Source organism: Pipistrellus kuhlii, unplaced genomic scaffold (assembly GCF_014108245.1).
Source record: "Pipistrellus kuhlii isolate mPipKuh1 unplaced genomic scaffold, mPipKuh1.p scaffold_m20_p_2, whole genome shotgun sequence".
NCBI classification, from domain to species: domain Eukaryota; kingdom Metazoa; phylum Chordata; class Mammalia; order Chiroptera; family Vespertilionidae; genus Pipistrellus; species Pipistrellus kuhlii.
This window is the reverse complement of record NW_023425515.1, coordinates 82467590-82481857: the sequence shown is the minus strand read 5'-3', so window position 1 is coordinate 82481857 and position 14268 is coordinate 82467590. Positions and strand designations below refer to the sequence as shown.

The 14268-nt window shown below is 34.1% G+C and overlaps 1 non-coding gene across 1 annotated transcript; it reads left to right on the top strand.

Annotated features, from left to right (window-relative positions):
- The first annotated feature begins 223 nt into the window (after nucleotides 1-223).
- Nucleotides 224-358, top strand: LOC118725098. The gene has a single exon (XR_004989845.1). It is a non-coding gene; the product is annotated as a small nucleolar RNA SNORA16B/SNORA16A family (small nucleolar RNA).
- The last annotated feature ends 13910 nt before the right edge of the window (nucleotides 359-14268 follow it).

Sequence of the window (14268 nt, the reverse complement as noted above, 5' to 3'; positions counted from 1 at the left end):
CTGTAGATTTTTTATGAAGTTATGGACATTTTTTCTTTCTTGATACTTTTTATGGTTAATTTTGCTAGATAATTTTTGTCAATTGATATGACCAAATAATTTTTCTGCTCTCATCTGTTTATATAGATGAATAACCTATTGAATTTTAGGTATAATATTTACATTATGATGCATTAACAGCAGTAAAATTACAATTATGAAGTAGCAACAAAAATAATTTTATAGTGGCCCTTATTGAAGCTGCAGCTGCTTCCGCGTAGCTGCTGCGGTCAAAAAGGAGCCCAGAGTGACAGTTTTCCTTGACGGTTGCCGTTCTGTTTGCTGTAACTGATCTGCAACATTTCAGGAAAAGACAATTCTCATTGAAAAAAGAAAAAAAAATAATAATTTTATGGTTGGGGGTCACCATAATATAAGGAAATCACGGCATTAGAAAGGTTGAAAACCACTGATCTACACACACACACACACACACACACACACACACACACACGAATGTAAACTAGAGGCCCAGTGCACAAAATTTATGCATGAAGGGTTTGGGATCTCTTAGCCAGGCCTGCACACTCTCACAATCTGGGAATGCTTGCTCCTAACTGCTCACCTTCCTGCCTGCCTGATCTCCCCTAACCACTCTGCCTGCATTCCTGATCACCCCTAACCCCTGTGTCTGCCTGTCTGATCATCCCTGCCCCCACTCTCTGCTTTCCTGAATACCCTTAATCACCTCTGCCTTGGCCCTGCCACCATGGCTTTGTCCAGAATGATGTCTGGAAGGTCTTTTGACTGTCTGATCTAATTAATATATTATGCTTTTATTATTATAGAAGCTTAAGCGACAGTCCAACCACCCAACCATCTGAGCAGTAGCTATGATGTGCACTGAGCACCAGGCAACAGACACTCAATGCAGAAACTGGTGAGCTTCAGGGACTTGGCAGCTGCGGTACTAGGTGATGCACCCAGAACCAGAGAGGAGTGAGCCTGATTCTGGAGTGTGTCACCTGAGAAACACTGTCTCGCAATCTGGGACCCCTCAGGTGATGCCTGAGAGCCAGTTTCTGCCTGATCCTTGCAGACCAGGCCGAGGGACCACACTGGTGCATAAGTCTTTGCACCAGGCCTCTGGTAGTTTTATAATTGTGTACCGAAATGTCAAGTGTTGTTCTACAGATAGAAGTAGTACTCTAAAATTTACACATGGATTATGTTAATGCACAAAAACAAGCTCCTCTTCAACTGAGCCATGATTCCTATACAGGAAGCCTAATGTGGTCGGTCCTCCAGAAGCAACTTTCTGAATTTTATACTCCGTGCCTGGTGTTAAGTGAATTGAACCTATGAAATACAATAACATTTCTATTGATTAAAATAAATTATAATTCTTCATACTGACACATATTTATCAAAATGAGCTATATCTTTGAAATATATTAAATTTGTAAATGAATGTATAAGAAATTTTATAGTATGTATACTTTTCAAGACTATAATAATAACAATTTTAAATGAAGTCAATTCTAAAAATAGCATGAAACCTTGACTATTTCAAACACCTCAAACTATCATTAGTGTATAATTAGCTTGGAGAATATACTTTCCAGACAAACTTATCTTTGTGATTATTTTTAGATTCATAATTGTGTGTTTCATACTAGAAAAAAATTTAACAGAAATATTTGAGTGAGAAAGTTTACCTCAAAAATAATGACTTTTAGTACATTTTAGGCAAAATTATTAGATATGTAATTTATATTACTTTTTTTTCAAAAGCATTCATAAAAAGGTGATGGATGTAGGGATGATAGACATATTATTGATAAAAAAAAAGTAAATGGATCATATAATTAAATATATTCGCTGAGACTCACTTGTAATCAAACATGAACAACCCAATATATATAAAAACAAAACAAAACACAATTTTAGATAAGCAAAGAAATCTGAAGACAAACCAGACGGGTATCATTGGAGAATTAATTGTTTTAAAAGATCTTAATGTGTTCATATTACATAGTGGGACTTTTTTTTGGGGGGAGGATATATAATATCTGTGATTATCTCTAAATAATTTGTAGGTATGCAATAATAGGCATAGATATGAAATAGTATCTTAATATAGGCATAATTTTTGAAGTTGAATGATGGGTTTATAGGAGCTCATGATGCTATTATGTCAGCATTTGTGTATTCTTAGAAAATATTCATGTTTTCAAAAGTAATATCTGATTATCACAATAAATAAAGAAATTTCAAAATAGATGAAGAAAGAAACACATACTCAATTACCTAATACTGTTTTGTGTTTGTTTGTTTTTTTTGTTGTTTTTTTTTTTTTTTGTACTTACAATGTTTTTGCTGGTGTTTTGCTAAAATTTTACAGTGATGCTCAGATTAATATAGCACCAGTGCAAATAGCTTTTCCTTCTTTTGCAATATTAACAATACTAAAAAATATATACATTTATTTTTTCCAAAGAAGTTATTTTCTTTTTTTCTTTGTAAGTTTTTTTCTTTCTTTTTGGAGATGTTATTTATGAGAAATTTTAGACAGACAGACACTTTTGTATTTATGTTGTCATCCTTGGGTTTTATCAGCTATTTTGGACACGGTTGCAAAGGTATATTAATACAGATTTACTAAATTATATATTGATTTCTTATTCTTTTTGAGTTAAATTTGTATCAATGTGAGTTTTAGTTTGCCTATCAGTGTCCAATAGCTCTAGCACTATTGTGGAAAAACTAACTTTCCTCAAGTGAATTGTTTTGCTTCTTTGACTAAAATTAAATAGGTATATATGGTACCCAAAAAAATGTATACACAATTCAAATAATTATTAATTCCAATGGGTTATATATATTAGAGATACAGTGCATGAAATTTATGCACTTGTGGGAATCCCTCAGCCTAGCCTGCTCTCTTGTAGTGTAGGAGCCCTTGAGGATGTTTGACTACTGGTTTAGGCCCGCTCCCCAAGGGGTGTGGGCCTAACCCGGCAGTCAGAATCTTTAGCACTGCTATGGAGGCAGGAGAGGCTCCTGTCACCACTGCTGTGCTCACCAGCCATGAGCCCAGCTTCTGGCTGAGCAGCGCTCCCTCTGTGGGAACACACTGACCATCAGGTGGCAGCTCCTATGTTTAGTGTCTGTCCCCTGGTGGTCAGTGCACATCATAGGAACCCTCAGGCTAAAACCTGCTCTCCAACATCTCCTAAGGGGTCCCAGATTGTAATAGTGCCCAGGCCGGCCCAAAGGACCCCACTGGTGCACAATTAGGGCCAGGGAGGGACTCGGGAGATTGGCCAATCAGGGAGAGATAATGGGAGGGCTTCAGGCCCATCTTTCTCAGTCCAATTGACTGGACCCCAGCAACAAGCTAACCTACCAGTTAATGCATCTGCTTCCTAGTGGTCAGTGCACGTCATAGTAAGCGGTTGAGTGGCCTTAGTATATCATAAGCATATTACACTTTGATTGTTTGAATGGACGACAGGACTTAGCATATTAGGCTTTTATTATATAGAATATGATTTACTGAAGGTCTATATATAGGTGACTTAAATAAATGAAACCAACCAATATTATTTAAGAATTCAGCTGTATTTTAACAGATTAGAATTATGATACATTTTTTAAATTAATACTTCTCTAATTTGTTCTTTTGTGTTCTTGAAATAAATTTTGCCTTTGAAATTGAATGCATTATTGAGACGAGAAACCTGTATCTGACAACTGCTTTCTTTCTTTTTCTTTTTTTTCTTTTTTTTGTGAAGGCAACTAATTAGGGATGATATGAAGGAATCAGAGAATTTTATTTTCCTAATCTCCCAAGAACCAAAATTTAGGTTAAATGCAAAATAGAGCCCTGGGGATCTTGATATTATATTTCTAGAAAAGTTTATAAATATTTACATTCAGTTATCTTATTTTAAACTTGAAAAAAAGTGTTTCTAGCTTGCATTTTCCATAGGTCAAATTTTGAGTACCATTATGCCGTAGTAAAATGATTGATTTTTGAATATATTTTACTATAGAGTGAAGAAAAAGAAATCAAAGATAAGGATGATGAAACAATGTATAAATTCTGTCCAGCAATGAAGAAATATTATAACTAACATAACATAAAATGAGAGATATATTTAATCCCTAGCTACTTGCTGATAAAATATAATCAATTCAACCTGATAAAGCTCAGAGTAACATTGACTAGTTTAGAGAGAAGAAAGAGGTGTTGGATAGAATAAGACTCTATACAGCTGTAGTATTTCTCAGAGTCTGGAAAAGACAGTATCAAAATCACAAAGAAACAAAATATGTTATTTAAAATAATATTAATATGGCTTCTGGTTCTAGAACAAGATGGCAAAAATACACTTTTTCCTTTTGTGTGTGTGTGTGTGTGTGTGTGTGTAATATATTTTATTGATATTTTTTACAGAGAGAAAGGGGAAGGGAGAGAGAGAGTAAAAAACATTGATAAGAGAGTAACATCAATCAGTTGCCTCCTGCACACTCCCTACTGGGGATGTACCTGCAACCAAAGTATATGTCCTGGATTGTGAGAGGGATGTTCAACTGCTCGTTTAGGCCTGATCTCACTGGGTGTCCCACAGTCTACTAGGAGCAGGCCTAAACAGGCAGTTGGATATCCCTCAAAGCGTCCCAGATTGGAGAGGGTGCAGGCTGGGCTGAGGGACACCCACTCCACCCCCATGCACAAATTTAATTCACTGGGCCTCTAGTATATATATTGTATAAAAGGCAAGTGTACATTCCTCCAACCAGTTGCTATGTCACTTACTGACCACCAGGGGGCACATGCTCAATGCAAGAGCTGCCATGATGTGCACTGGCCATTTACACTAATAAAAGAAAAATATGAATAGTAACAATCACTCTGCTATACCCATCAGCCAATCAAGAGGGAATATGCAAATTAACAGGAAGAAGATGGAGGCTGTGCAGCTGCTCCAGGTGTGGAGTGGAGAATGCCTGCTATGAGAGGTAGGGTAGGGGAACAAAGGAATCTACAGAAGCAGCACTCTGGCCACAACAAAGACGAAGACAGCAGACTCTGGCCTGAATCTGCAGCGAAGATGGCAGACTCCTGCTTGAGCTTGCAGCAAAGATGAAGACACACTCTGGCCTGAATCTGCAGCAAAGGTGCCAGACTCCTGCCAGAGTGAAGGCCTGGGTCTTAGGTGCTGGAGGAAAACTGCTGCTGGAAGACAAGGGAAGGAAGGCCTATTGCATGAATTTCTTAATGCAAAGGGCTTGTAGTTTAAAAATAAATGGCACCACTGACCTGGTACCAACAAACCAACACTCACCTTCCCCCAAGTGGGACACAGGCCTCGCCATCATCCCAGACCAACAGCGAACCAAATTGTAGCCAATGCTGCCAAGACCGCATGGTGCAGCCCACAGTTCAGCCCAGCAAGAAAATGGTGGCTATAGGTGCTGGGTAATGATGTCACATGGCAAGGTCTGGCTTCCTCTCCGTAGCAACTAGCCTTTTTGGAGTTTCATCAACTCAGGAATCTGACTTGCTTTATAGCCAGGTGCAAATATTTTACGCTTTATTAAAATACTTCTTCTAATTAATTTTCTTTCAATGTACATTAATCTGTGAACTAGGACACTAGTACGCATATCATTTCTTTAGTCAATCTCTTCTGCCCTCCCTTCCCACTTTCCTCTGATATCCTTCAGTGTGTGCCATGCCTTAATGCCTCTGAACCTATTTTATTTAGCAGTTTAGTTTGTTCATTAGATTCCACATGTGAGTGAGATCATGTGATACTTGTCTTTCTCTGACTGGCTTACTTCACTTAGTATAATACTCACCAGGTCCCTCTATGCTGTCTCAAAGGATAAGAGATACTTATTTTTTACGACTGCATACTTTCCATTGTGTAAATGTAGCACATCTTGTTTAATTCGCTCATCTACTGATGGGCACATGGACTGACTCCAGATGTTAGCTATTGTATGTAGCATTACTATGAACATAGGGATGCATATATTCTCTCTTATTGATATATCAAGATTCGGATGATATTCCTAGAAAAGTAGGATCATTGTGTCAAAGGGAGCATAGACAACCCTACAGAATACACACACACACACACACACACACACACACACTCACTCACACACAAAAAAAACGCTACAGTTAATAAATGAATTTAGCAAGGTAGCAGGAATAAAAATTAACATACAGTAACTGATGGCAATTTTATATAGCAATTATGATCTCTCTGAAAGATAAACAACAACAAAAAATCCCTTTAGCACTGCATAAACAACAACAAAAAAGATACCTAGGAAAGATTAACAAGGAGGTAAAAGACCTCTACTTGGAAACTCTAAGACACTGAAAAGAGAAAAAAAGGAAGATACAAACAAGTGGAAGCATATTCCATTTTCATTGGTTGGAAGAATTAACATCGTTAAAATGTCCATACTATCCAAAGCAATCTATAGATTCAATGTAATCCCTATTCAAATAGCAATGGTATATTTAAAAAAAATATTCCAAAAATCTATATGAAACCAAAAAAGACCCCAAATAGATGCAGCAATCTTGAGAAAGAATAACAAATTTGGGGGCTCATGATACTAGATATCAAGCTACACTACAAAGCTATTGTAATCAAAACAGAGCATGCATATATGTCAGTGGAACAGAATAGACCCCACAAACCCACCCAAGCCATTATGCTCAATTAATATCTGATAAAGGAGACCAGAGCATACCATGGAGTAAAGACAATTTCTTCAATAAATGGTGTTGGGAAAATTGGACAGGTATATGCAAAACAATAAAACTAGCCCACCAGCTTATACCATACATAAGATAAATTCAAAATGACTAAAAGACTTAGTTGTAGTCATAAAAATTGAAATCATAAAAATATTAGAAGAAAACAAAGGCAGCAAAATCTTAGACATCTCATGTAGCAGAATTTATACCAATACATCTCCTAGGGCATGAGAAACAAAGAAAAAAAATAAATAAATGGGAATACATCAATATATAAAAAGCTTCTGCACAATAGAAACCATCCTCAAAATGTGAACAAAACCTATTGAATGGGAGAACATATTTGCTAATGATCAATCAGATATGAGGTTAATTTTGGGAATATATAAAGAACTCATACAATTCAACAAAAGGAAGATAAACAATCCATCCAATTAAAAAATGGGCAAAAGGCCTATATAGATACTTCTCCAAACAGGACATAAAGAGGGCTAAGAGACATATGAAAAAGTACTCAAAGTCACTAATCATCAGAAATATTCAAATTATAAGAGCAATACGATATTACCTCACATTTGCCAATATGGTTACCATCAATAAATCAACAAACAACAAGTGCTGAGGAGGATGTGGAGAAAAGGGAACCCTCATGCACTGCTGGTGGAAATGCAAATTGGTGCAGCCACTATGGTAAACAGTATGGAGTTTCCTCACAACAAGATATAGTTTAAATTTGTTTTTAAAGTAACTTTTTTATAGATTAAAACAAAAAATTCCAAATATGCCAAATATTCTCCTTTAGTATTCTGTTTTTCATATTCAGTTGAATATTTTAAAATATATTTGTATTCATTTCAGAGAGGAAGGGAGAGGAAGAGAGAGATAGAAACATTAATGATAAGAGAAAATCATTGATCAACTGTCTCCTGAACCTTCCCCCCCTACTGGGGATCAAGCCTGCAACTTTGGCATGTACCCTGACCTAGAATCAAACTATGACCTTCTGGTTCATAGGTTAACACCCAAGCATTGAACCATGCCAATCAGGCTTAGTTGAATATTTTTATTTTTCTCAATCAGTATCCTATTGATTGCAGCCTATTCACTAATTGAGATTACAATTTATAGTCTCTAATGAAATATTTTTATTAATTTCTCACTGGGCTATGAACTAAAATTAAGTATTAATTTGGTTAATAAAATATTTTCTAATCTCCCCAATTTTCCAATGCAATGCATATTTATTAATTAATATGCTATTAATATCTGTGAATTTAATATTGAAGTACAAAACTTTCCTATTTTATAGACAGAACGTTTCACATCATTGCTTCTTTTATGACCCAGTATTTTATTTTTAATTTATTTATTGATTAAGGTATTGCATATGTTTCCTCATCCCCCAAAATCCGCCATCCCCCCACTTAGGCCCCCACCCTCCTGTGGTCTGTGTCCATTGGTGAGGCCTATATGCATGCAAACAAGTCCTTTGGTTTATCTTTCCCCTTTACCCGCACCCTCCCCTACCTTCCCTCTGAGGTTTGATGGTCTGATAGATGCTTTTCTGTCTCTTGATCTGTTCTTGTTCATCAGTTTATGTTGTTCATTATATTCCACAAATGAGTGAGATCATGTAATATTTTTTTTTTCTCTGACTGGCTTATTTCACTTAGCATAATGGTCTCCAGTTCCATCCATGCTGTTGTAAATGGTAAAAGTTCCTTCTTTTTTATAGCAGCACAGTATTCCATTGTGTAGATGTACAACAGTTTTTTAATCCACTCATCTTCTGATGGGCACTTAGGCTGTTACCAAATATGGGGAATTGTGCTGCTATGAACATAGGTGTACATAAATCCTTTCTAATTGGTGTTTCAAGTTTGCACATCATTGCTTCTTATTGTCACTTATAAATTAAAATAGCATAAACTTTTTAATGAATGATAGTTTGTCACAATTTTGTTAACTTTCTATTCCACCAGTAATTCAAATGACATCCTTGAAGACAATGAAATTATTCTGCCTTTGTATTAACTTTGTATAATTTTTATACCCAATCTTGGAATAAAATACTAGTAGCATCACATAATTATTTGCACAAATTCAATAATATTGCATGGTAATGGTGTGATGATACTGGTGTGAATTTCAGGATATATATTTATTGATTCTTTTATTTTTAAAATATTGAGCTACATTAAGTTTCCTTGATTTATTTATACTTTTCATATATTTACAAAAGAACTTAAAACATCAAAGATAATAACGTTTTTAATAAATATAGTCTAAATGTCTAAGGTAAAATATATCATCTAACCTATTTAAAGTAAAATAGATCAATAAAATATAGATGAAAGTTTTGTTTTTCCTTGGTGGGTAGAGTGAATGAAAATGAATAAGATGAAAAAAGTTGTATGGAATTGTACATTTTGCTTGTGTCATGATACAAAAATAAATCAATGACAGTTTTCTTTAGAACAATTTTGTGTTTTCTCTAGAGCACATTGTTCTGATGAAATTGATTTTTCTCAATCACTGTCAAGATTGTTTTGTGTATTTCACTAACAACAATAGCTCTTCTCATAAAGCAAAATGTATGAAATGTTATCAGGTGAGAAGTGACATGTACTATATCAATCAAGACATTCTTAGTTAAAATAATACTTATAGTAACTAAACATGAATTTGAACATATATAAATGTAAATAATACATTTTAACCCTAATAAGACCAACTTGTTTACTTTCCGTATGTGTGTATGTATATACATATGGTTGTATGTAATAATGTGAATAACAGTTAAAACAAAATTATTATAAAATATGGATTCTTTAGATTTATATTCTTTCTTGATTTGTCTTTGTAATAACCACGCAATTTTCCCAATGTCCTTGATTTACTCTCTCTTCAGACACTGTAAAGTACTGACCAGGTGACTCATTTTAGCCAAAGATTTGAAGCAGGTATCATGGATAAAAGAACTAAGAAACAGTACACAATTTTATTGTTCCTTTTGTGCTTCAGCATTCATGGGAAATATATAGTTAGATGAAACTATTATCAGTGTGGTCATTGAGTAGCTATAATAAATACGACTCAGTTAATTAAAGATGAGTGAGAATATTGTATTTTGCCACTTAGGTATTAAGATTGTTTAATACCACAGCATGTTTTACACTTTCCTTTTCTAGCAGAGTAACAAACACAGAGTATGTTTCAAGAATTAAGATTATTTTCTCAGCCATGCTATATATTCTTTTTTTAAATTGTTCCCGAGGTTACAAAAATATATTGAAAATTTACATAAATGACAAATCATTGGATCATTATCCTTTGGTATCTACAATATGAGCATCACCTAACCATAAGTTGGGGAGACTTCTGCTCTGCTTTGTACATGTAATATGGAGGAGAAATGAATGTTTGCTGTATTAATATATTGAAACTTGAGATTGAGAGTCATTGCAGCATTTCTTAGCCTTTCCTAACTATTCCTCAGTTTGAGTATTTGTTTTTACTTATTCCATATTTTTCTATATTTTTGATGTGCTTAATTAGCCTTTTATATTAGACTAAAGGCTTGGTGCACAAAAATTGAGGGGAGCCCTCAGCCTGGCCTATGCCCTCACACAGTCTGGGAGCCCTCGATGGACATCCCTCTCTCAATCTGGGACCCTTTCTCCTTACCGCCTGCTCACTGCTCCTTACCGCCTGCTCACTGCTCCTTACTGCCTGCTCATTGCCCGTAGTGCTGCCACGGAGGCAGGAGAGGCCCCCACCACTGCTGTTGCACTCTCAGTTGTTAGCAGGGCTTCTGGCTGAGCAGTGATCCATAGGGGAGAGCACTGACCACCAGGGGGCAGCTCCTGCATTGAGCTTCTGCTCTTTGGTGGTCAATGTGCATCATAGCAACTGGTTGTTCTGTTGTCCAGTCTAATTAGCATATTATGCTTTTATTATTATAGACTAAATGTTGCTTTTATGCTTTGCTCATCTTGTAAATAAATGAATACATTTATTTTTAACTTCCTTAATGAAATCTATAATAATTATATATTCAGTTTATAACAGACACTCAAAAACCACACATGCACATTGACAAAACTATATGCTTAAATGGATATATGGATATTCATAGATAGATACTAAAAAGAGTTGAATTATATTTTTTAATTTTTGTGAAATTTTATTTATTAGAAAACCTTCATACTTTTAAAATAAGTTGTAAGTATCCATGGTAACTAAAGTAACATAGAATACATATTTGTTCTAATTTTTTTCTTACATGAAGAAACAGTGTTGAAATACTTCAGCCCTAGCCACAGATAGCATTCTGAAAAGATGTGTTTCCAGTAATAATCAATCTCAGAGATATTTAAAGAACATACAATAGAATTGCTGCTCAGAGGGCACACAGCAATAACAGTATGCAGCAGATAGTACCTAATAGACAACGATGGATTATTAAAATCTTCAAAATATTATACACAAAATAAGTTATAAAAACATTCCCTAGCTTTTTATATTGCAGAGTTACTAAGCAACTGACAAAATATATGTTCCTTATAAAATCTGCATAGAGCTTAAGAAAAATGTCTAAACTCAATCTAAACTTTAATTTTTCATTTAATAAAACTGAAAATTTGAAAAACTTAATTACCTGAAGGCTTTAATATAGACACAATTATCAGTTAAAATATTCATAGAAATGAAGTATTTATTTGCAAAGATTATAGATGCTTACTTAACTTAGAAAATAATAAGTGGAAAATACTGCCCAGTCCTAGGTAACTTGCTCTCTAAGTCATCATGATGAAGTAATTTCTAATGTTCATTATTTCCCTAATTCTTTTCAAGTAGCCTAAAATTCAAATATTTCAACCAACAATATGATTGGTGTGTATTTGTCATTCTTGATCATCTTAAAATAGCATTATATGAATAATGATTGATGTCTATGAATGCAAATACATCCCCAAAACAACTAAATGTTTAACTTACAGCCTTACCTGTCGCTTAAAAATAAGAAATAATAGTCAAAACACTTAATCTATTTTTATAATATGAATTGTGTATTCTTATATATCTTAGCAGAATCTTTGTATCACCAAATATTTTCCAGAAACCCCAATTTTATTGGTAAATGTCATTTCTTAAGCTTAATGTCTTATTTTCCTTCACAGTGAACTATAGATGGGTCTAGAATTAGGATGTTTGATGCATAATACTGATGACTTTAATTATAAAACTATCCAAGACCATGACTATTTGGGGGAACGTCTCTTATATTACATAATAGCTTAGTCTAAAAATAATACCCTGTTTATTTATTGCTTTACTTCAAGATTGACTGTTGCAACTATTTCCAGCAGTCCAAAAATTAACTCTATTGCAGGAAAGTGTACTTTCTGGTATGCTTAAATTTACATTTCTCTCTAGCCTACTCAAAATTTTAATTCTCCAGGTCACCATACAATACATGTTTGGGGAACCTGTTGCTTTTATTTATCAAATACTGTACAGCTTAATGGAGTTTTATTACTCATACATGGCTTTCATTCACTCATTTTTACAAAATTTACATTACTCATAGTAAGACTAATTAATTTGTTTGAGAAGCTTGTTTATAGTGAGTCCAAGCAAAGTTTTGAAGTCTCTGGCCTGTGGGTTTTCAGATTTTCAGTTTCATGAGGAAATTCATTCTTTCCTATGGATGGTTTCTTTAATAAGTTTTTCAACTTTATTTTTACTGTTGACACCATTAAAGATGTTCCCATTTCTTCTTCTTTACCCACTTCCACCCAGCCTCCACCCTCCCACTCCTTAATCTCTGGCCATCACCACACTGTTATCTGTGTCTCTGTATCATGCAAATATGTCTTTTGACTAATCTCATCATCATTTATGTAAACAAAAATCACTCCCGTTTCCAATCTAGTGGGTCTACCTAGACCTTCCTTAAAATAGATTCATTTATCTCATTTTTAATTCAATCCATTATCAAACAGATTTTTTATTGTGTGAGACTAGCATTTGTTTTTCTATTTAGTTATTTATTCTAACAATTCAAAGTACAGAGACATCTTAGTTTATTAAATACCATTTTATTAAAGTACCACTGCTAGGGTGTATATGTATGTTGCAAATATTTATAAGAGTCTGTGAATAAAATACTAGTAAGTACAAACTACCTCAAATAACAGAGACTAATCTTAAACCTAATCTAGATTATTGATATAACAGGGACTTTCTTAAAGGCTATTCCTTTGAGCTTCAGTTGTTTCTTTTTTTTTTTTTTTACCTTCTTGAGACCTGTCACTCTTACCATCCAATTCATAAAAATCTCAAAAATGTCATATTGATAAATACTTCATCTCCAAAACTTTCCTCAATATTATATTTTACATCAAAATATCTCAACTAGAATTTTGTTTCTAAAAAATATATACATAATTTAGTAGTAGGGATAATTTTAGATAATATAGTTTTATTTTCTGTGCATATATTAATAATTTGTATATAGCAAATGACAACAAATCTTTATTGGTATAGATTCTCTATCTTTTATAATTCCTTTATTTGTTACTTATATTGATGTTGTCTTGGTATTTTTAAAATATATATTATTATTGATTTCAGAGAAGAAGAGAGAGAGACAGAAACACCAATGATGAAAGAGAATCATTGATCGGCTGCCTCCTGGGAATCAAGCACACATCCCAGGCATTTGCCCTGACCTGGAATCGAACAGTGACCTCCTGGTTCATAGGTCTACACTTAATTGTTGAGTTATACCAGGTGGCTCTGTTGGTATTTTAAAATATATTTCATTTTCTGTCTTATGAATTACCCAGAAAATTTCATGAGGGAAGTTTAAAGGGAAATAGCTAACAGATGATACAGAGGGAGTGACAGTATATCATTACCAGTGGAGCTCAAAGTCAAATCCTTGCCTCAAAAACATTATTATTATTATTATTATTATTATTATTATTATTATTTGCAACAGCTCAAATACATTTCATGAAATGTTTTCAGGAAATTCTCTATATTTATTTTGTAAATTGAGAATAATCAGGGAAGCCAGCTCTAAGGAATGACCCTGGAGATACCTAAGTATGCTACTTTGCAAAAAGTATTCAGTTGATGATGTAAGCTGAAAAGCCAAGTGTGAGCAATTTGGAGGAATAAACACCACAAGGAATTACACACACACAACCCACAAAACACATACACATATAAACACAGATACACAAAACTCACATAAAAAGAGTTGCTTTGAGTCTGTGAGAATCTTTGCTATTCTGTACTACTGCTTGTATCCCTTCACACAAGAACAGCCTAAAACATACATACCTGAATGAAAGATAAGATATACGTGATAGAAACTAAAATAGAATACAAAGATATTTCAAGAAAAGAAATGGCAGATGTAGAAAAGAACAGAAAATATCCTATCTAATACAAGAGTAATATGCAAATTAAACATTACTCTGCTA